Below are 20,754 nucleotides of genomic sequence, written 5' to 3'. Positions count from 1 at the left end.
CCCGAGGGGCGTTTTGGTCATTTTACCGAATTTCGCTTATTAGCTTAGAATTTAATTGTATAATCAGTTACTTGAAGTGTTATTTACATTATGAAATTTAATTGAATAGATTTGGGCTATTTGGAGTTGATTACTCGTGGCAAGAACATGGTCTCGGGTTGATTTTGAGCCGGTTCGATGTAAGTGGCTTGTCTAACCTTGTGGGGGGGACCTTCCCCTTAGGATTGGTATATTTGGTAATTGAAATGCCTTGTACGTGAGGTGACAAGTGCGTACTTGTGCTAATTGTTGAAAATCTAGTTTTCTTTAAGTAATTACTAGTATGTTTCCTTTCCTGTTTCTATTACTTGCACTATTAAACTTGTTGTTAGCTTATGAAAGCATGTCTAAGTGACTTAACTACTTTACTTGCTCAAACTGCCTTACCTGAATTTTGTGCAACATGCTAGGCTAGAATCACTTGTTACCTTGATATGAAATTTTGCTATTTCTGTATATTTTCCTGTTGCTGCTGTGTATTCATTTTGGGACTACGGATGTGGGATTCCAGTAGCTCCCCCTTGTTTGTTTATTTTGGGACTACAGATGTGGGATTTCGGTAGATCCCCCTGCAAAATTATATGGAACTACGAGAATGCACCCGGTAAATTCCCCCAGTATTGGGTATTTATATTTGGGAGTACGGAACGGGATTCCGGTAAATCCCCGCGCACTATGAGTTGGACTACGGGACGAGATCCCGAGAGATCCATTGGATATGTACATATGGTACTACATGACGGTATCCTGGGAGATCTCCGATTGTTATTATTGGTGCTGAGCTGTATTTCCTTTCCGTGTTTACCTTGCTTCTGCATAGTTATTGTTGTCCTGTACATCTTGTGTTATTTTACTGTTGTACTTATTTATACTATTATGTTTTATACTGTTGATCTTTAAATTTTATTTAATCTCAGTAGGGCCTTGACCTTCCTCGTCACTACCTGACCGAGGTTAGGCTTGGCACATACAGAGTACCGGTGTGGTGTACTCATGCCCTTTCTGTGCATGTTTTTCATGTGCAGATCCAGGTACTGTGACTCAGTCCTATCACCCTTGAGGCGAAGTGACTGCTCCAACAACTTCGAGGTATATCTGCATCGTCCGTAGACCGAGGAGTCCCTTTATATTCTAGCTTTTAAACATTTGCCCTTCTGTATTTCTTTCCCTTGTTAGATATTCTGGAGTTAGACTGTGTGGTGATCCTTAGCTTGTGATTCATGGATTTCTGGGTCTTGGAAGTATGTTAAATATTTTGTATGCCGAGCGGAACTTTTAAACACTGTTTTAGCATTCTTCATTCTGTCTTAATTTGTTTTTATTCCGCACATAGTTTATCTTCTGCAATTTAGGCTTACCTAGTCTTAGAGGACTAGGTGTCGTCACGATGTTTCACTGAGGGCGAACCGGGGTCATGACAAGTTGGTATTAGAGCTCTAGGTTCATAGGAGTCATGGATCACAAGCCGGTTTATTAGAGTTTCGCTGATCGGTATGGAGACGTCTGTAGTTATCTACGAGAGGCTATGTAACTGTTAGGAAAAATTTACTTCACTTGATTTCCTTGTCGTGCGATATTTTTGACATCACAATTCTAAACTTCTATCTTCTATTCTCTCACAAATGGTGAGGACACGCGCTACCCGAGATGATCAGGCACTTGCGCCCCCTACTGCAGCCGTCAGAGGCTAGGGCCAGGGTAGAGGCCGAGGATGCGCACGTGGTGCAGCCAGAGTACCTGCGCGAGCTGCCGCCGAGGTACCACCAGCAGTTCCAGCCAGAGTCCAGGCACCTGACACACCTATTGTTGCTACTACTTCAGCTCTTCAGGAGACTCTGGCACAGTTCATGAGCATATACCCCACTCTAGCTCAGGCAAGGTTGCTTCCCCTTGCTGTAGCTACTTCTCAGGCCGGGAGGAGCACAGACTCCCACCATCCGCACTCCTGAGCAGCGTGTGCATGTTGAGCAGGTCCCTGAGATTATTTCTGTACTGCCTGCAGTATCAGTTCAGATCGATGATAGGGCAGTGGCTTCCGAGGAGGAGTAACTGTGGCTTGAGAGGTTCAAGAGGTACAAGCCTCCTATATTCAGCAGTTTAGCATCAGAGGATACTTTGGGATTTTTAGATGAGAGTTACCGCATTCTCCGTACCATGGGTATATCAGGATCGAGCGAGGTTTCTTTCACTACCTTCCAGCTTTGAGGAGCCGCCTAAGAGTAGTGGCGCGCCTATAAGTTAGACAGTCCGAATAAGGATGCTTCACTGACTTGGACTCAGTTTTTAGATCTATTCTTGAGAGAGTATGTTCCTTAAAGCCTTAGGGATGCATGGCGCGCCGAGTTTGAGCATTTGCACCAGGGTGCTATAACTATCTCAGAGTATGTTGTCCGTTACACCAGTTTGGCTAGGCATGCACCACCCTTGATTTCTACTGCTTGCGAGAGGGTTCGCCGGTTTATTAAGGGCCTTATTCCCAACATCAGGTCTAGCATGGCTCATGAGTTGGAGATGGATATTTCTTATCAGTAGGTGGTGAGCATTGCTTGGAGGATAGAGGTTATACATGCTAGGGAGAGAGAGGAGAGGGAGGCCAAGAGGTCTCGAGAGTCGGGCCATTTCTCTGGTACCCGTGCCCCAACAACAGTTCGTCATGGTAGGGGTTGTGTGAGTCACCCTGTTCATTCAGCTCTTCTAGCAGCCACTGGTATTCTAGCTCCTCCTAGACCTCAGGAGCCTTATTATGCACATCCGGTATCTAGCACGCCTCCTGCGCGGGGTGCTTTCAGAGGTCAGTTCAGCAGACCTGGCCCGAGCTAGTCACAGCCACCACGTCCTCCTAGAGGTTGTTTTGAGTGTGGTGACACCCATCATATGGTGAGGGATTGCCCAGACTTGGAAGGGGTGCAACTCGACAGATTTCACAACCACAGCGTGCCTCGCAAAGTTCTTAGGCTATGGTTACAGCTCCAGTTGCTACCCCACCTGCTCAGCCAGCTAGAGGTGGAGGTCGGGGGTAGAGGTCGCCCTAGAGGGAGAAGGCCAGGTCCGATACTGTGCCCTTCCTGCTCGTACCAAGGTTGTTGCCTCTGATTCTGTCATCACAAGTGTTATACTGGTTTGTCACAAAGATGCATCAGTTCTATTCGATCGAGGCTCCACTTATTCTTATGTGTCTTCTTATTTTGCTCCATATTTGGGTGTATCTCGGGATTCTTTGAGTTCTCGTGTTTATGTTTCTACTCCTATGTGAGATTCTCTTATTGTGGACCGCGTTTATCGGTCGTGTTTTGCTCTTAGTGGTTTTGAGACCAGAGTTGATTTATTATTGCTAAGCATGGTAAATTTTGATATTATCTTGGGCATGGATCAATTGTCACCCCATTATGCTATTGTTGATTGTCACGCCAAAACCGTGACGCTGGCTATGCCAGGTGTACCGCGTGTTGAGTGCAAGGGTACTTTAGATCACACTCACAGTAAAATTATTTCTTTTCTTAAGGCTCAGCGTATGGTTGAGAATGGGTGTGATATGTATTTAGCTTATGTGAGAGATGTCAGTATTGATACCCCTTCAGTTGATTCAGTTCCAGTAGTATAGGATTTTCCTAATGTGTTTCTAGCTGATCTTCCAGGCATGCCGCCTGATAGAGATATTGATTTTGGCATTGATCTGTTATCGGGCACTCAGCCCATTTCTATTCCTCCATATTGTATGGCTCCTCCTGAGTTGAAGGAGTTGAAGGATCAGTTATAGGAATTGCTTAATAAGGGTTTTATTTGGCCTAATGTATCACCTTGGGGTGCTCCTGTCTTGCTTGTGAAGAAAAAAGGATGGTTCTATGCGTATGTGTATTGATTATCGCCAGTTGAACAAGCCTATAGTGAAGAACCGTTATCCTTTGCCTCATATTGATGATCTGTTTGACTAGCTTCAGGGCGCACGGGTGTTTTCTAAGATTCATTTGCGCTCAGGTTACCATAAGTTGAAGATTCAGGAGCCAGATATCTCGAAGACTGCTTTCAGGACTCGGTTTGGACACTACGAGTTCCTTGTTATGTCATTTGTGCTGACCAATGCCCCAACATCCTTTATGCATTTGATGCACAATGTGTTCCGACCATATCTTGACTCTCATCATTGTCTTTATAGATGATATTCTGGTGTATTCCCGGAGTTGGGAAGATCATGAGCAACACCTAAGGACTGTGCTTCAGACTCTGAGAGAGAAGAAGTTATATGCTAAGTTCTTGAAATGTGAGTTTTGGTTGAATTCAGTGGCATTCTTAGGCCACGTGGTATCGAGTGAGGGTATTCAGGTGGATCCAAAGAAGATAGAGGCCGTGCAGAGTTGGCCTAGACCATCCTCAGCTATCGAGATCTATAGTTTCCTTGGCTTGGCGGGCCACTACCGTCGTTTTGTGGAGGGGTTTTCATCGATTGCAGCCCCTATGACCAGGTTGACTCAGAAGGGTGCTCCGTTTTAGTGGACGGAGGAGTGTGAGGAGAGCTTTCAGAAGCTTAAGATAGCTTTGACTACAGCCCCGGTTTTGATATTACCTATAGGTTCGGGGTCTTATATGGTCTATTGTGATGCCTTGAGGATTGGCCTTAGAGCGGTGTTGATGCAGGATGGTAGGGTGATTGCCTACGCATCCAAGTAGTTGAAAATACATGAGAAGAACTACCTTGTTCATGACCTTGAGTTAGTTGCCATTGTTCATGCCCTGAAGATCTGGCACCATTATTTATACGGGGTACCTTGTGAGATTTATACTGACCATCGGAGCTTGCAGCACTTGTTCAAGCAAAAGGATCTAAATTTGCAACAGAGGAGGTGGTTAGAGTTGCTGAAGGACTATGACATCACTATTTCGTATCATTCGGGCAAAACCAATGTGGTGTCCGACGCTTTGAGTCACAGGGCAGAGAGTTTGGGGAGTTTGGCGTATTTACCGACATCGGAGAGGCCTATGGCGATGGATGTTCAGGTCTTAGCCAGCCAGTTTGTGATATTGGATCTTTCGGAGCCTAGTTGGATTCTAGCTTGCGTGGTTTCTGTCTTCTTTATTTGATCGTATCAGGGAGCGGCAATATGATGACCCTCATTTGCTTGTCCTCAAGGACAAGGTTCAACATGGTGATGCCAGAGATGTGACTATTGGTGATGATGGGGTATTGAGGATGCAGGGTCGGATTTGTGTATCCAATGTTGATGGACTTCGAGAATTGATTCTAGAGGAGGCCCATAGCTCGCGGTATTCCATTCATCCGGGTGTCGCAGAGATGTATCAGGATTTGAGGCAGCACTACTGATGGAGACGAATGAAGAAAGATATAGTTGGATTCGTATCTCGGTGTCTCAACTGTCAGCAGGTGAAGTATGAGAACCAGAGGCTGGGTGGGTTGCTTTAGCAGATAGAGATTCCGGAGTGGAAGTGGGAGAGAATCACCATGGACTTTGTAGTTGGGCTCCCACGGACTTTGAGAAAGTTTGATGCTATTTGGGTGATTGTGGTTTGGCTGACCAAGCTCGCTCACTTTATTCTTGTGTGTACTACTTATTCCTCGGAGCGGTTGGCGTAGATCTATATTCGGGAGATTGTTCGTCTGCATGGTATTCCGATTTCCATCATTTCAGATAGAGGTACTCAGTTCACATCACGGTTCTGGAGAGCCGTTCAACATTAGTTGGGTACTCGGGTGGAGTTGAGTACAACATTTCACCCGCAGACGGATGGACAGTCCGAGCTCACTATTCAAATTTTTGAGGATATGCTCTGTGCGTGTGTATTGAGTTTGGAGGTTCTTGGGATTAGTTCTTGCCATTGGCGGAGTTTGCTTACAACAACAGCTATCAGTCCAACATTCAGATGGCACCATATGAGACTTTATATGGTAGGCGGTGTAGATCCCCGGTGGGTTGGTTTGAGCTGAGTGAAGCTAGACTATTGGGCACAGACTTGGTTTAGGATGCTTTAGAGAAGGTTAAGGTGATTCAGGATAGACTATGTACAGCCCAGTCCAGACAGAAGAGTTACGCGAATCGGAAGGTTCGTGATGTTTCCTATATGGTTGGAGAGCGGGTTCTGCTTCGGGTTTCGCCTATGAAGGGCGTTATGAGATTTGGGAAGAAAGGGAAGTTGAGTCCGAGGTTTATTGTCCCTTTTGAGATATTGAGGCATGCTGGGGAGGTTGCTTATGAGCTTGCTTTACCTCCCAGCTTGGCAGGAGTTCATCTGGTATTTCATGTTTCGATGCTCCGGAGGTAACACGGTGATTGGTCACACGTGTTGGATTTCAGTTCAGTCCAGTTGGACAAGGATCTATCCTATGTTGAGGAGCCAGTGGCAATATTGGATAGGCAGGTTAGAAAGCTGAGGTCAAAGAACATTGCATCAGTAATGGTTCAGTGGCGAGGCCAGTAGGTCGAGGAGGCGACTTGGGAGACCGAGCAGGATATGCGCTGCCGTTACCCTCATCTTTTCACTTCTTCAGGTATGTCTCTATGCTCGTTCGAGGACGAACAAATGTTTAAGTGTAGGAGGATGTGACGACCCGACCGGTCGTTTTAAGAATTTATGCCACAATCCCCCATTAACTGCTTTCCCCAAGTTTATTTCTGCTATTTTAATTTGCCGGGATGTTCGATTTTGAGTTTCAGAGAGTTTTGGGACACTTAGTCCCTAAATGAGAGCTTAAATGTTGGAAAGTTGACCGTAGTTGGAACAGTGCAAAGATGACCTCAGAATAGAAATTTGATGGTTCCATTAGCTTCATTGGGTGATTTCGGGCTTAGGGGCATATTTGGATTGTGTTTTGGAGGTCCGTAGCAAATATAGGCTTAAAATGCCGAAAGTTGAATTTTTGAAGTTTTCGGTCTGATAGTGAGATTTTGATCCGAGGGTCGGAATGAAATTTTGGAAGTTGGAGTAGTTCCATAGTGTTAAATGTGATATGTGTTCAAAATTTCAGGTCATTCAGACGAGGTTTGATAGACTTTTTGATCAAAAGCGTATTTTTAGAATTTTTGGAATTCTTCGATTTGAATCCGATGAAAAATAGGTGTTTTAATGTTGTTTAGAGCGTTCCGAAGGTTGGAACAAGTTTGAATGATGTTTTGGAATTGGTTGGCAGGGTTGGTTGAGGTCCCAGGGACCTCGGGTGTGTTTCGGATGCTCAACGGGTCATTTTGGAACTTAGAGAAATTGCAGATTTTTGTTCTAGGTGTTACAGGTATTTTACTCTTCGCGTTCGCGAAGAGTCAGTTGAGGAAGGTGGAATTTAAGCTTTCGCGTTCACGAGGAAGGCTCTGCCTTCGCAAAGGGGTAAGTGTATGTGTATCGCGTTCGCGTAGGTGGTGTCACGTTCGCATAGAAGAAAATGAGCGTCTGAGCTTCAATGGATTTAATTCATCGCGTTTGCGTTAGATGGAACGCGATCGCGAAGGCCTGTCTAAGTAAAGCATCACGTTCGCGAGGAGTTGATCGCGATCGCATAAGTAGAAAAATGGTCAAAGTTATTTTGTGCTTCGCGGACGCGAGGCTTTGACCGCGTTCGCGAAGAAGGAATTACCTGGGCAGATATAAGATTTCAAAATCGAGGGTTTAGCCATTTTTATCAAAACTTAAGCTTGGGAGCTCAGATTTGAGCGATATTTTGAGGGATTTTCAGAGATATCAATTGGGTAACGATTCTTAACTCCTCTTTGCTTGTAACCCATTAATCTAAATATGAATTCATCCTTTAATTTCGAAATTTGTACGAAAATTGGAGGAAAGTTCTTAGACCAATAATTTGAGTTTTAATTGGATATTTGACATTGGATTGGGATAATTTTTATATGGTTAGACTCGTGAGGGTGTGAGAATTTTGGAAATATAAATTTTACTCGATTCCGAGATGTGGGCCCGAGGGGCATTTTGGTTATTTTACCTAATTTCGCTTATTAGCTTAGAATTTAATTGTTGAATTGGTTACTTGAAGTGTTATTTACATTATGAAATTTAATTGAAAAGATTTGGGCCATTTGGAGTCGAGTACTCGTGGCAAGAACGTAATCTCAGGTTGATTTTGAGCCGGTTCGATGTAAGTGACTTGTCTAACCTTGTGTGGGAGACCTTCCCCTTAGGATTGGTATATTTGGTAACTGAAATGCCTTGTACGTGAGGTGACAAGTGCGTACTTGTGCTAATTGTTGGAAACCCAATTTTCTTTAAGCATGTCTAAGTGACTTAATTGCTTCATTTGATTTAACCGCCTTACTTGAATTCTGTACAGCATGCTAGGCTAGAATCACTTATTTCCTTAATATAAATTTTGCTATTTCTATTTATCTTCCTGCTGCTGTGTTTATTTATTTTAGGACTACGGATGTGGGATTCCGGTAGCTCTCCCTTGTCTGTTTACTTTGGGACTACGGGTTAGATTCTCGGTAGATCTCCCTGCACATTTACTTTGGGACTACGAGTTAGATTACCGGTAGATCCCACTGCACAGTTATATGGAACTACATTTGGGACTACAGAACGGGATTCCGGTAGATCCCCGTGCACTATGAGTTGGACTACGGGACGGGATCCCGGGAGATCCATTGGATATGTACATATAGTACTACAGGACGGTATGCTGGGAGATCCCCGATTGTTATTATTGGTGTTGACCTGTATTCATTTCCATGTTTACCTTGCTTCTGCATAGTTGTTGTTGTCCTATACATCCTGTGTTATTTTACTGCTATACTTACTTATACTATTCTGTTCTATACTGTTGATCTTTATATTTTATTTAATCTCAGTAGGGCCCTGACCTTCCTCGTCACTACCCAACCGAGATTAGGCTTGGCACTTACTAAGTACTGCTGTGGTATACTCATGCCCTTTTACGCATGTTTTTCATGTGCAGATCTAGGTACTGTGACTCAGTCTTATCACCTTTGAGGCGAGGTGACTGCTCCAGCGTCTTCGAGGTATATCTGTCATATCCGTAGATCGAGGAGTCCCTTTCTATTCTAGCTTTTAAATATTTGCCCTTATGTATTTCTTTCCCTTGTTAGATTTTCTGGAGTTAGAAGTATGTATTGGTTTGAGAGTTAAATATTGTGTATGCCGAGCGGCACTTTTAAACACTGTTTTAGCATTCTTCATTCTATTTTAATTTGTTTTTATTCCTTGGTTTATCTTCCGCAATTTAGGCTTACCTAGTCGTAGAGGACTAGGTGTCGTCACGATGGTTCACGCAGGGCGAACCTGAGTTGTGACAAGTTGGTATCAGAGCTCTAGGTTCATAGGATTCATAGATCACAAGCCGATTTATTAGAGTGTCACTGATCGGTACAGAGATGTCTGTACTTATCTACGAGAGACTATGTAACTGTTAGGAAAATTTCACTTCATTTGATTTTCTTGTCGGGCGATATTTTTGACATCACAATTCTAAAATTCTGTCTTCTATTCTCTCATAGATGGTGAGGATATGCGCTACACGAGATGATCAGGCACCTGTGCCCCTTACTGCAGCCGTCAGAGGCCGGGGCCGGGGTAGAGGCCGAGGACACGCACGTGGTGCAACCAGAGTACCTACGCGAGCTGCCGTCGAGGTATCACCAGCAGTTCTAGCCGGAGTCTAGGCACCTTACACGCCTACTGCTACTACTACTCCAACTCTTTAGGATACTCTAGCTTAGTCATGAGCATGTACACCACTATGGCTCAGGCAGGGTTGCTTCCCCTTGCTGCAGCTACATCTCAGGTCGGGGGAGGAGTACAAACTCCCGCCGCCCGCAATCATGAGCAGTGAGTGCATGTTGAGCAGGTCTTTGAGATTATTCCTGTACTGCTTGCAGTGCCAGTTCAGCCCGAGGAGAGGGCAACGGCTTCCGAGGAGGAGCAGCTGAGGCTTGAGATGTTCAAGAGGTACAAGCCTCCTGTATTCAGTGGTTTAGCATCGGAGGATGCTCTGGGATTTTTAGATGAGAGTCACCATATTCTATGTACCATGGGTATATCAGGATCGAGCATAGTTTCCTTCACTACCTTCCAGCTTCGAGAAGCCGCCTATGAGTGGTGGCGCACCTATGAGTTAGACAGTCTGGATTAGGCTGCTTCACTGACTTGGACTCAGTTTTCAGATCTGTTCCTGAGAGAGTATGTTCCTCAGAGCCTCAGGGACGCATGGTGCGCAAAGTTTGAGCATTTGCGCCAGGGTGCTATGACTGTCTTAGAGTATGTTGTCTGTTACACCAGTTTGGCTAGGCATGCACCAGCCTTGGTTTCTACTGTTCGCGAGAGGATTCGCCGGTTTATTGAGGGCCTTATTCCCAGCATCAGGTCTAGCATGGCTCGTGAGTTGGAGATAGATATTTCTTATCTGCAGGTGATGGGCATTGCTAGGAGGATTGAGGTATGCATGCTAGGGAGAGAGAGGAGAGGGAGGCCAAGAGGTCTCGAGAGTCGGGCCATTTCTCTGGTGCCCGTGCCCCAGCAGCAGGTCGTCATGGCAGGGGTTGTATGAGTCGCCCTGTTCATTCAGCTCTTCCAGCAGCCAGTGGTATTCCAGCTCCTTCTAGACCTCAGGAGCCTTATTATGCACATCCGGTATCTAGCGCTCCTCCTGCGTGGGGTGCTTTCAGAGGTTAGTCCAGCAGACCTAGCTCCATCCAGTCACAGCCACCACATCCTCCCAGAGCTTGTTTTGAGTGTGGTGACACCCGTCCTATTTTGAGGGATTACCCCAGACTTGGGAGGGGTGAACCTCCACAGACTTCTCAGCCACAACGTTCCCCACAGAGTTCTCAGGCTATGGTTACAGCTCCAGTTGTTATCCCACCTAATCGGCCAGCTAGAGGTGGAGGTCGGGGAGGTAGAGGTCGCCCTAAAGGGGGAGGACAGACCCGATACTATGCCCTTCCTACCCGTACCAAAGGTGCTGCCTCTAATTCTGTCATCACAGGTATTATACTGGTTTGTCACAGAGATGCATCAGTTCTATTTGATCCAGGCTCCACTTATTCTTATGTGTCTTTTTATTTTGCTCCGCATTTGGGTGTATCTCGCGATTCTTTGAGTTCCCATGTTTATGTTTCTACTCCTGTAGGAGATTCTCTTATTGTGGACCGCGTTTATCGGTCGTGTTTGGTTGCTCTTAGTGGTTTTCAGACCAAAGCCGATTTATTATTGCTCATCATGATAGATTTTGATATTATCTTTGGCATGGATTGGTTGTCTCCCCATTATGCTATTCTTGATTGTCACGCCAAAACTGTGACGCTAGCTATGCCAGGTGTACCGCGTGTTGAGTGGAGGGGTACTTTAGATCCCACTCCCAGTAGAGTTATTTTTTTCCTTAAGGATCATCATATGGTTTAGAAGGGGTGTGATGCGTATTTAGCTTATGTGAGAGATGTCAGTATTGATGCCCCTTTAGTTGATTTAGTTCCAGTAGTACGGGATTTTCCTGATGTATTTCCGGCTAATCTTCCAGGCATGCCGCCTGATAGAGATATTGATTTTGGCATTGATCTGTTGCTGGGCACTCAACTCATTTCTATTCCTCCGTATCATATGGCTCCTCCTGAGTTGAAGGGGCTGAAGGATCAGTTACAGGAATTGCATGACGTCACGACCCCAGTTCGCCCTCAGTGAAACGTCGTGACGGCACCTAGTCCTATACGACTAGGTAAGACTAAATTACGGAAGATAAACCAAGTGCGGAAAAAAAACAAATTAAGACAGAATGAAGAATGCTAAAACAACGTTTAAAAGTGCCGCTCGGCATACACAATATTTAACTCTCAAACCAATACATACTTCCAAGACCCGAAAACCCATGAATCACAAGCTAAGGATCGCTACACAGTCTAACTCCAGAATATCTAACAAGGGAAAGAAATACAAAAGGGCAAATGTTTAAAAGTTAGAATAGAAAGGGACTCCTCGGTCTGCGAACGCGGCAGATATACCTCGAAGTCGCTGGAGCAGTCGCCTCGCCTCAAAGGTGATAGGACTGAGTCGCAGTACCTGGATTTGCTCATGAAAAACATGCGCAGAAAGGGCATGAGTACACCACAATGATACTCAGTAAGTGCCAAGCCTAACCTCGGTCGGGTAGTGACGAGGAAGGTCAGGGCCCTACTGCGATTAAACAAAATATAAAGATCAACAGAATAGAACAGAACAATATAAATAAGTACAACAGTAAAATAACACAGGATGTACAAGACATCAACAACTATGCAGAAGCAAGGTAAACACGAAAAGGAGTACAGCTCAACACTAATAATAACAATCGGGGATCTCCCAGGATACCGTCCTATAGTCCCATATGTACATATCCAATGGATCTCCTAGGATCCCGTCCCGTAGTCCAACTCATAGTGCGAGAAGATCTACCAAAATCCCGTTTTGTAGTCCTAAATGTAAATACCCAGTACTGGGGGAATCTACCAGGTGCATTCCCGTAGTTCCATATAACTGTGCAGGGAGATCTACCGGAATCCCACATCCGTAGTCCTAAATTAAACAGACAAGAGGTAGCTACCAGAATTCCACATCCGTAGTCCCAAAATGAATACACAACAGCAACAGGAAAATATACAAAAATAGCAAAATTTCATATCAATACAACAAGTGATTCTAGCCTAGCATACTGCACAGAATTCAGGTAAGGCAGTTTGAGCAAGTAAAGCAGTTAAGTCACTTAGACATGCTTTCCTAAGCTAACAACAGTCTTAATAGTGCTAGTAATAGAAACATCAAAGGAAACATACTAGTTATTACTTTAAAAAATCGGATTTCCAACAATTAGTACAAGTACGCGCTCGTCACCTCACGTACAAGGCATTTCAATCACGTTCTTGCCACGAGTACTCGACTCCAAATGGCCTAAATCTATTCAATTAAATTTCATAATATAAATAACACTTCAAGTAACTGATTCTACAATTAAATTCTAAGCTAATACGCGAAATTAGGTAAAATGACCGAAATGCCCTTCGGGCCCACGTCTCGAAATTAGGTAAAATTTACATTTCTAGAATTCTCACAGCCTCACGAGTCTAACCATATAAAAATTATCCTAATCCAATGTCAAATCCCAAATCAAAACTAAAATTCTTGATCTAAGAACTTTCTCCCAATTTTCATACAAACTCCGAAATTAAAGGATGAATTCATGTTTAGATTAATGGGTTACAAGCAAAGAGGAGTTAAGAATCGTTACCCAATCGATATCTCTGAAAATCCCTCAAAATCTCGCTCAAATATGAGCTCCCAAGCTTAAGTTTTGATAAAAATAGCTAAACTCTCGATTTTGAAATCTTATATCTGCCCAGGTAATTCCTTCTTCGCGAACGCGGTCGAAGCCTCGCGTTCGCGAAGCAGAAAATAACTTTGACCATTTTTCCTCTTACGCGATCGTGATCAACCCCTCACAAACGCGATTCTTTACTCAAACATGCCTTTTCGATCGCGTTCCACCTATCGCGAACGCGATGAATTAAATTCACTGAAGCTCAGCCGCTCATTTTCTTCTATGCGAACGAGACACCAGCCACACGAACGCGATGCACAAATACTTACCCCTTCACGAACGTGGAGCCTTCCTCGCGAACACGAACGCTTAAATTCCACCTTCCTCAACTGACTCTTCGCGAACGCGAGGGTCCACTCGCGAACGCGAAGAGTAAAATATCTGCAACAGCTAAAACAAAAATCTGCAATTTCTCTAAGTTCCAAAATGATCCGTTGAGCATTCGAAACACACCCGAGGCCCCCGGGACCTCAACCAACCCTGCCAACCAATCCTAAAACATCATTCAAACTTGTTACAACCTTCGGAATGCTCAAAACAACATCAAAACACTTATTTTTCATCAGATTCAAGCCTAAGAATTTCAAAAATTCTAAAAATACGCTTTCGATCGAAAAGTCTATCAAACCTCGTCCGAATGACCTGAAATTTTGCGCACACGTCACATGCAACACTACGGAGCTACTCCAACTTTCAAAATTTCATTCTGACCCTCGGATCAAAATCTCACTATCGGAACGGAAACTTCAAAAATTCAATTTTCGGTATTTCAAGCCTAAATTTTCTACGAACCTCCAAAACACAATCCGAACACGCCCCTAAGCCCAGAATCACGCAACGGAGCTAACGGAACCATTGGTTTTCCATTCTGAGGCCATCTTCATACTGTTCCAACTACGGTCAACTTTCCAACACTTAAGCTCTCATTTAGGGACTAAGTGTCCCAAAACTCTCTGAAACTCAAAATCGAACATCCCGACAAATCAAAATAGCAAAAATAAACTTGGGGAAAGTAATTAATGGGGGATCGGGGCGTAAATTCTTAAAACGACCGGTCTGGTCGTCACATAAGTAAAACTCTAACTTTAAATGGAGAATATTTCAAGATCCTCCATCTACTTTGAAATTTAAAAGGTTAAATTACATCATGTGGATAGAATTCAGATGGATGGTGTTATTAAAGCTTTTGGACTAGAACACACTTTAGATGAACCCCTAATAGGTTGGTGGTGGTTGGAATGTGAGTAAGAGAAAAGGTAAAGCAGGGAACATCACTTTTGCTAGCTAAATTTTTGATGAGATTTCTTGTAAATGTGAAGGTCTTGTTTCCTTTCACATGTTATACTAGTTTAAAATAAGCATTGGATGGAGTATAGGAACTGCTTTGGCATCTTTAGCATGCATATATGTTTCACTACCTTATTGTACTTCTATTTGGCAGGAACGAAGCAGAATGTATAAACGAGAATTTTCAAAATATTCAATGCACAGTTTCAGCTACCGAAAAATATTTAGTGGGAATTGAATCTCGGGTTGGTGGAGTGGAGGAGTTGCTAAAAGTTGGATCAGGTGGTGTTAGTTTTGTTGGAATATGGGCATGGGAGGCGTGGGGAAGACAACTGTTGCAAGAAAAATATTTGACAGGATTTCTCATCAATTTCAAAGGTCTTGTTTTCTTGAAAAAGTTAGAGACGAGTCAAAGATGCGCGGGCTGAAGCACTTGCAGAAAGTGCTCCTTTCAAGAATCTTAAATGAAAAATCTATTGAAATAACATGTGTTTGTGAAGGAGCGAGCTTGATAAAAAAGAAACTTTGTCTCAGGAAAGTTCTGATTGTTTTTGATGATGAGAACCAATTGGAGAATTTAATTGGAATGCCTGACTTGTTTGGTGATGGCAGTAGAATCATTTTAACAACTAGAGACAGTGATTTATTTCGTAAGCACAACCAATTATATCCTGTCCCTGAATTGCCTAAGCGTGAGGCTCTTGAACTTTTTAGTTTGCATGCCTTTCAGAAGCCGATTCTGGATAAAGAGTTTCTCAAACTCTCCAAGTGTGTGGTAGATTATGCTAAAGGTTTACTCTTAGCTCTTAAGGTCTTGGGATCTTTTCTCTACAAACGAAGCATAAATGAGTGGAGAAGTACATTCGTTAGACTCAAAAGTACTGGAAAAAAAGATGTTGTGGAGCAGCTCAGCTTGAATCTAGATGGATTAACCCTTGAAGACAAGAATATATTTCTTGATATTGCATGCTTCTTTAGAGGAAAAGGGGAAGATTATGTGAAAGATATCTTAAAAAGTTTTGGTATGAATACAAAAATAGGAATAGATATCCTTTCCAAAAGATCACTTTTATATATTTCAGAAGGAATGGTGGAGATGCATGATTTGATAGAACAAATGGGTCAACAAGTGGCACGTGATGGTGAGCGGGACAAGCCTTGGAATCACACTAGACTATGGCTTGAAAAAGATATAAAAACTATTTTTTCTGCAAATCAGGTATGTGTTCCTCTAATGGTTGAAAATGTTGGAGATTTTCCATTTTCTCTTTGGATGGGTTTCATAAAAAAGTAGATATCCAATTATGGGATATTTTCTTACTTAATTCATTGCAATGTTCTGGCAACAAGTATTCCCCTGTAATTTTGCAGTACACTTATGGCAGCATGTATGTTTCGTATAGTCATCAAGGCAAACAAGTTAATCACATACTCAGTTTTCATAGATTACCAGGGGGCTTTAGGAAATATTTATGGGAATAGCTTGCTCAATATTTGTTTACTAGAGTTCTAGTTTTAAATATGACTACCTGTTAGATTCATATGCTCTTATTATTTTTTATATTGTTGGGAATAACCCCCCTACAAAGTAATATTTACGGTAATAAAAGCGGAATAATAAGGTAGCACCGAGATACGGTAATTAACAAGAATAAGAGAGTAACAACGACACCAAGATTTTACGTAGTAAACCCTTTTGAATAAGGGAAAATCACGGCCCTAAGAAGAGCAACTGATATCACTATAGCAAGAAATTTTACACTTTGTAGGTCCGAGTAAAATACTTAAAAGACACTCAAAAGAAATAACCCTCTTTTGATATTCTCACCTCACTACAATATCACTCACTCTCTATTTTTCTCACGGACTATTTTCTTATACTCTGTTTGTGAAACCTCACTCTTTCTTTCTAACTCTCAGATATATTTTTCCTCTGAGATTGGTGTGTCAAAAATGAGAGGCGAAGCTCTCCTTTTATAGGCAAAACCTCGCCTACTACGCTTGACATTTTTCTTCTGCATGCCTGCCATATTTGACAAATGCAGAAGGGAAACATGGGTTGTTAATCAAGGAAAAAAAATTTCTTCCTTGATTTATGGGATGGACCCCACAAACCTCCCCCTCCAGTCCCATTCACCTGAAGGAGGTAACACCGGAGGTTCTAGTTTGAGTGTATACCGACAAGTTCTTTGCATAGCTCAAACTTGTCTCTTGATACCACTTTGGTCAGCATATCTGAAGGATTCTCACTTGTATGGATCTTCTTTACCTGCATAGACCCATCCTCTATCCTTTCTCGAATCCAATGATATCTCACGTCGATATGCTTCGTCTTTGCATGATACATGGAGTTCTTGCTCAAGTCTATTGCACTTTGACTGTCACAATAAATGACATACTCTTTTTGATGCAATTTCAGCTCTTGAAGAAACCACTTAAGCCATATCATCTCCTTGCCAGTTTCTATAGGGGCAATGTACTCTATTTCAGTTATTGAAAGTGCAACACACTTCTGTAACTTAGACTGCCATGATATATCTCCCCCTGAAAATGTAAACAAATATCCAGTAGTGAATTTTCTATTATCAATGTCACCTGCCATATCAGCATCTGTATAGCCCTTCAAGATTGGATCAGATCCTCCAAAGCACAAACAATCTCCCGTAGTACCTCTCAAGTACCTGAGTGTCCACTTGACTGCTTCCCAATGTTCCTTTACAGGATTTTCAAGAAACCTGTTGATAACACCAACTGCGTGAGCATATCAGATCTAGTACATACCATTGCATACATCAAGCTTCCGATTGCTGAAGAATAAGGAACTCTAGCCATGTTCCCTTTCTCCTCCTCTTTTGTAGGACACATCTTTTTACTCAACTTTAGATGACTAGCAAGAGGTGTGCTGACTGACTTAGAATTTTTCATGTTGAAACGTTCTAGTACATGTTCAATATACTTCTCCTGAGATAGCCACAACTTTCTACTTGTTCTCTTAGGAACTATCTTCATCCCTAGAGTTTGTTGTGCTGGGCCCAAGTCCTTCATATCAAATGACTTGGACAAATCTCTCTTCAACTTTGCGATCAGCCCCTTGTCTTTTCCTACAATTAACATGTCATCCACATACAACAACAATATAAAAAAGTTATTCTCAGAAAATCTCTTGAAGTATACACATGGATTAGAATAAGTCTTTAGGTATGTTTGACTTTTCATGAATGAGTCAAATTTCATGTACCACTGCCTTAGTGTCTGCTTCAATCCATAAAGACTTTTATTCAATTTGCACACCATGTGTTTCTTTCCAGCTACTTCAAATCCTTCTGGCTGCTCCATATAAATCTCCTCTTCCAAATCTCCATGAAGAAATGCAATTTTCACATCCAACTGCTCCACTTCAAGATCTAGGCTAGCTGCTAAGCTCAAAATTGTTCGAATAGAAGTCATTTTGACAACAGGTGAGAAAATTTCGTCAAAATCAATACCTTTCTTCTGTTCGAAGCCTTTAACCACCAATCGAGCTTTGTATCTGACCAGCTTGTCATTTCTATCTTTCTTGAGTTTAAAGACCCATTTACATTTGAGTGGTCTTTTACCCTTTGAAAGTTCAATCAACTTGTACGTGCCATTTTTCTGTAGAGATTCCATTTCTTCTTGCATGACTTTTATCCACTGGTTCTTTTCTGGATGGGACAACACCTCCTTAAGACTTTCTAGCTCCCCCTCACCACTAATGAGGACATACTCTGTGGAAGGGTACCTGCATGACTCTACCCTTGGCCTCTCTGATCTCCTCAGAGGTTGAGGTTGTTCTTCTTCCTGAGTGGGGTGCTCCACTTCCTCGACACTTTCATCAAGTTGCTCCCCCTGCTCAATAACCTCACCAGGTTGCTCCCCCTGCTCGACAACCTCGTTGGTCGTACTTTCTGCACTTGTAGGATTGTTAGAAGTAGAAGGAATAGTAACAAGGTTAGAAATTATACCATTTTTCGCCTTTTCTGACATATCAGCAGCAGTTCCAACTTCACTTTCTCGGAAGACTACATCTTTGCTTTTGATGACCTTCTTTTTTACAAGATCCCACAATCTGTACCCGAACTCTTCATCTCCATATTCGATAAATATGCAGGGAACAGATTTATCATCCAGCTTTGTTCTCTGCTTTTTTGGTACATGTGCAAAAGCTCTGCAACCGAACACCTTCAGATGCGTGTAGGACACCTCCTTGTTGGTCCAAACTCTCTCTGGGATGTCAAATGCCAACGGAACTAATAGACTCCTATTGATCAGGTAACAGGCTGTCTGAACTGCATTACCCCAGAATGACTTAGATAGTTTAGCCATTCTGAGCATGCTTCTCACTTTCTCCACAATGGTGCAGTTCATCCTCTTGGCTACGCCATTGTGTCGTGGGGTTCCAGGAACTGTCTTTTCATGTCTTATCCCATGACTGGAACAGTACTCTTCAAATTCCCTTGAAGTGTACTCACCTTAATTGTCACTTCGGAGACGCTTTAGCTTTCGACTCGTCTCCCTTTCTACTAGAGCATGAAACTTCTGGAAAACTTGAAACACCTGATCTTTAGTTTATAAAATATAAACCCATAATTTTCGTGAAGCATCATCAATAAAAGTAACAAAATATTTGTTACCGCCCATTGATTAAATTTCCATTGGGCCACAAATATCAGAATATACTAAATCAAGTATATTCAACTTTTTTTCAGACGATGTCTGAAATGAGACTCTATGCTGCTTACCAAATAAACAGTAGTCACAAGGTTTTACCGTTGTACCTTTGGCATAAAAAATGAGTGATTTCTTAGCAAGAATCTGCAATCCTTTCTCGCTTATATGACCTATTCTTTTGTGCTACAAATCTGCAGAAATCTCATCTTGTGCAGCGTTCAATTCACCTTGGCATATTTCTGCATTTGTCCCGTACAACGTGCCACGAGCAACTCCCTTTGCAATCACCAATGATCCCTTAGTGAGTCTCCACTTTTGATTTGCAAAATAGTTCTCGTATCTATCTCGGTCTAAAGCAATTCCCGAGATCAAGTTCATCCGCAAATCAGGTACATGACGCACATCCTTTAGAACCAATGTGCATCCGACACAAATATCACCAATCCCCGTAATCTTTGAGTAACTTGTGTTACCCATTCTCACTGTGCTAAAATCACCTGCTACATATATGTAAAAAAAATCTCTTACCGGTGTGGCATGGTAAGATGTCGCTGTGTCAACCACCCAATCTTACTCTGGACCTGACAGGTGCATGTATTCCTCTTCCTCATTTATAAAGAGGACAACATTATCATTGTTTTGCACCATGGCGGCTGTGTTGTCGTCATTCTTCTTGCCACTGGTTTCATCTTTGCCCTTCCTTGGATTTGGGAAATCTCTTTTGAAGTGACCTGGTTGATCACAGTTGCAGCAATTTTTGGCTCTTGATTTGGATCGGTTCTTTGACTTCCCACGAGCTCCGGATCTACCATAGTTGCTCGAACTCTTTTGATAACTCCTGCCTCTACCTTCTGTGATGAGAGCATGTCCTTGATTTTCAGGCTTTTTTCTCATCTTCTCATTGAGTAGAAGAGCCGATGTGACATCTTTCAACTCAATAGTAGTCTTACCGTGTAGGATGGTTGTTGCCAAATTATCGTACGAAGATGGCAACGAGTTAAATAGCAAGATGGATTTATCTTCTTCCTCGATTTTCACTCTGAGGTTGGCAAGCTGTGGGATTAGTCCGTTAAACACATTTAAATGTGACAAAAAATTCGTACCTTCACCCATGTGTAGGGCGTATAACTGCTTCTTCAGGTACAATTTATTTGTCAGCGTTTTGGACATGTATAGGCTTTCCAACCTTGTCCAAATTCCACGTGCAGTGTCTTCATCAATGATGTTATTTACCACATCATCTGATAAGTGCAACCTGATTGCACTAGCAGCTCTTTCATCCAAGTCAGCCCAATCCTCAGCTTTCATGGTATCAGGCTTTTTGGCATCAACATCTAGTACCTTGTGTAATCCTTGTTGGATGAGCAGATCTCACATCCTTCTTTGCCATGTTGAGAAACCGTTATCTCGGTTGAATTTTACTACCTCGT

General features: G+C 42.6%; 1 pseudogene; it reads left to right on the top strand.

Moving 5' to 3' along the window:
- LOC107763832 (disease resistance protein Roq1-like) overlaps positions 1-20,754 on the top strand; it is a 32,387-nt pseudogene that overhangs the window by 1,773 nt on the left and 9,860 nt on the right.

This window comes from Nicotiana tabacum, chromosome 8, assembly GCF_000715075.1.
Source record: "Nicotiana tabacum cultivar K326 chromosome 8, ASM71507v2, whole genome shotgun sequence".
Lineage (NCBI taxonomy): Eukaryota > Viridiplantae > Streptophyta > Magnoliopsida > Solanales > Solanaceae > Nicotiana > Nicotiana tabacum.
The sequence above is the reverse complement of the archived record's forward strand: the minus strand, read 5'-3'. Positions and strand labels throughout refer to the sequence as shown.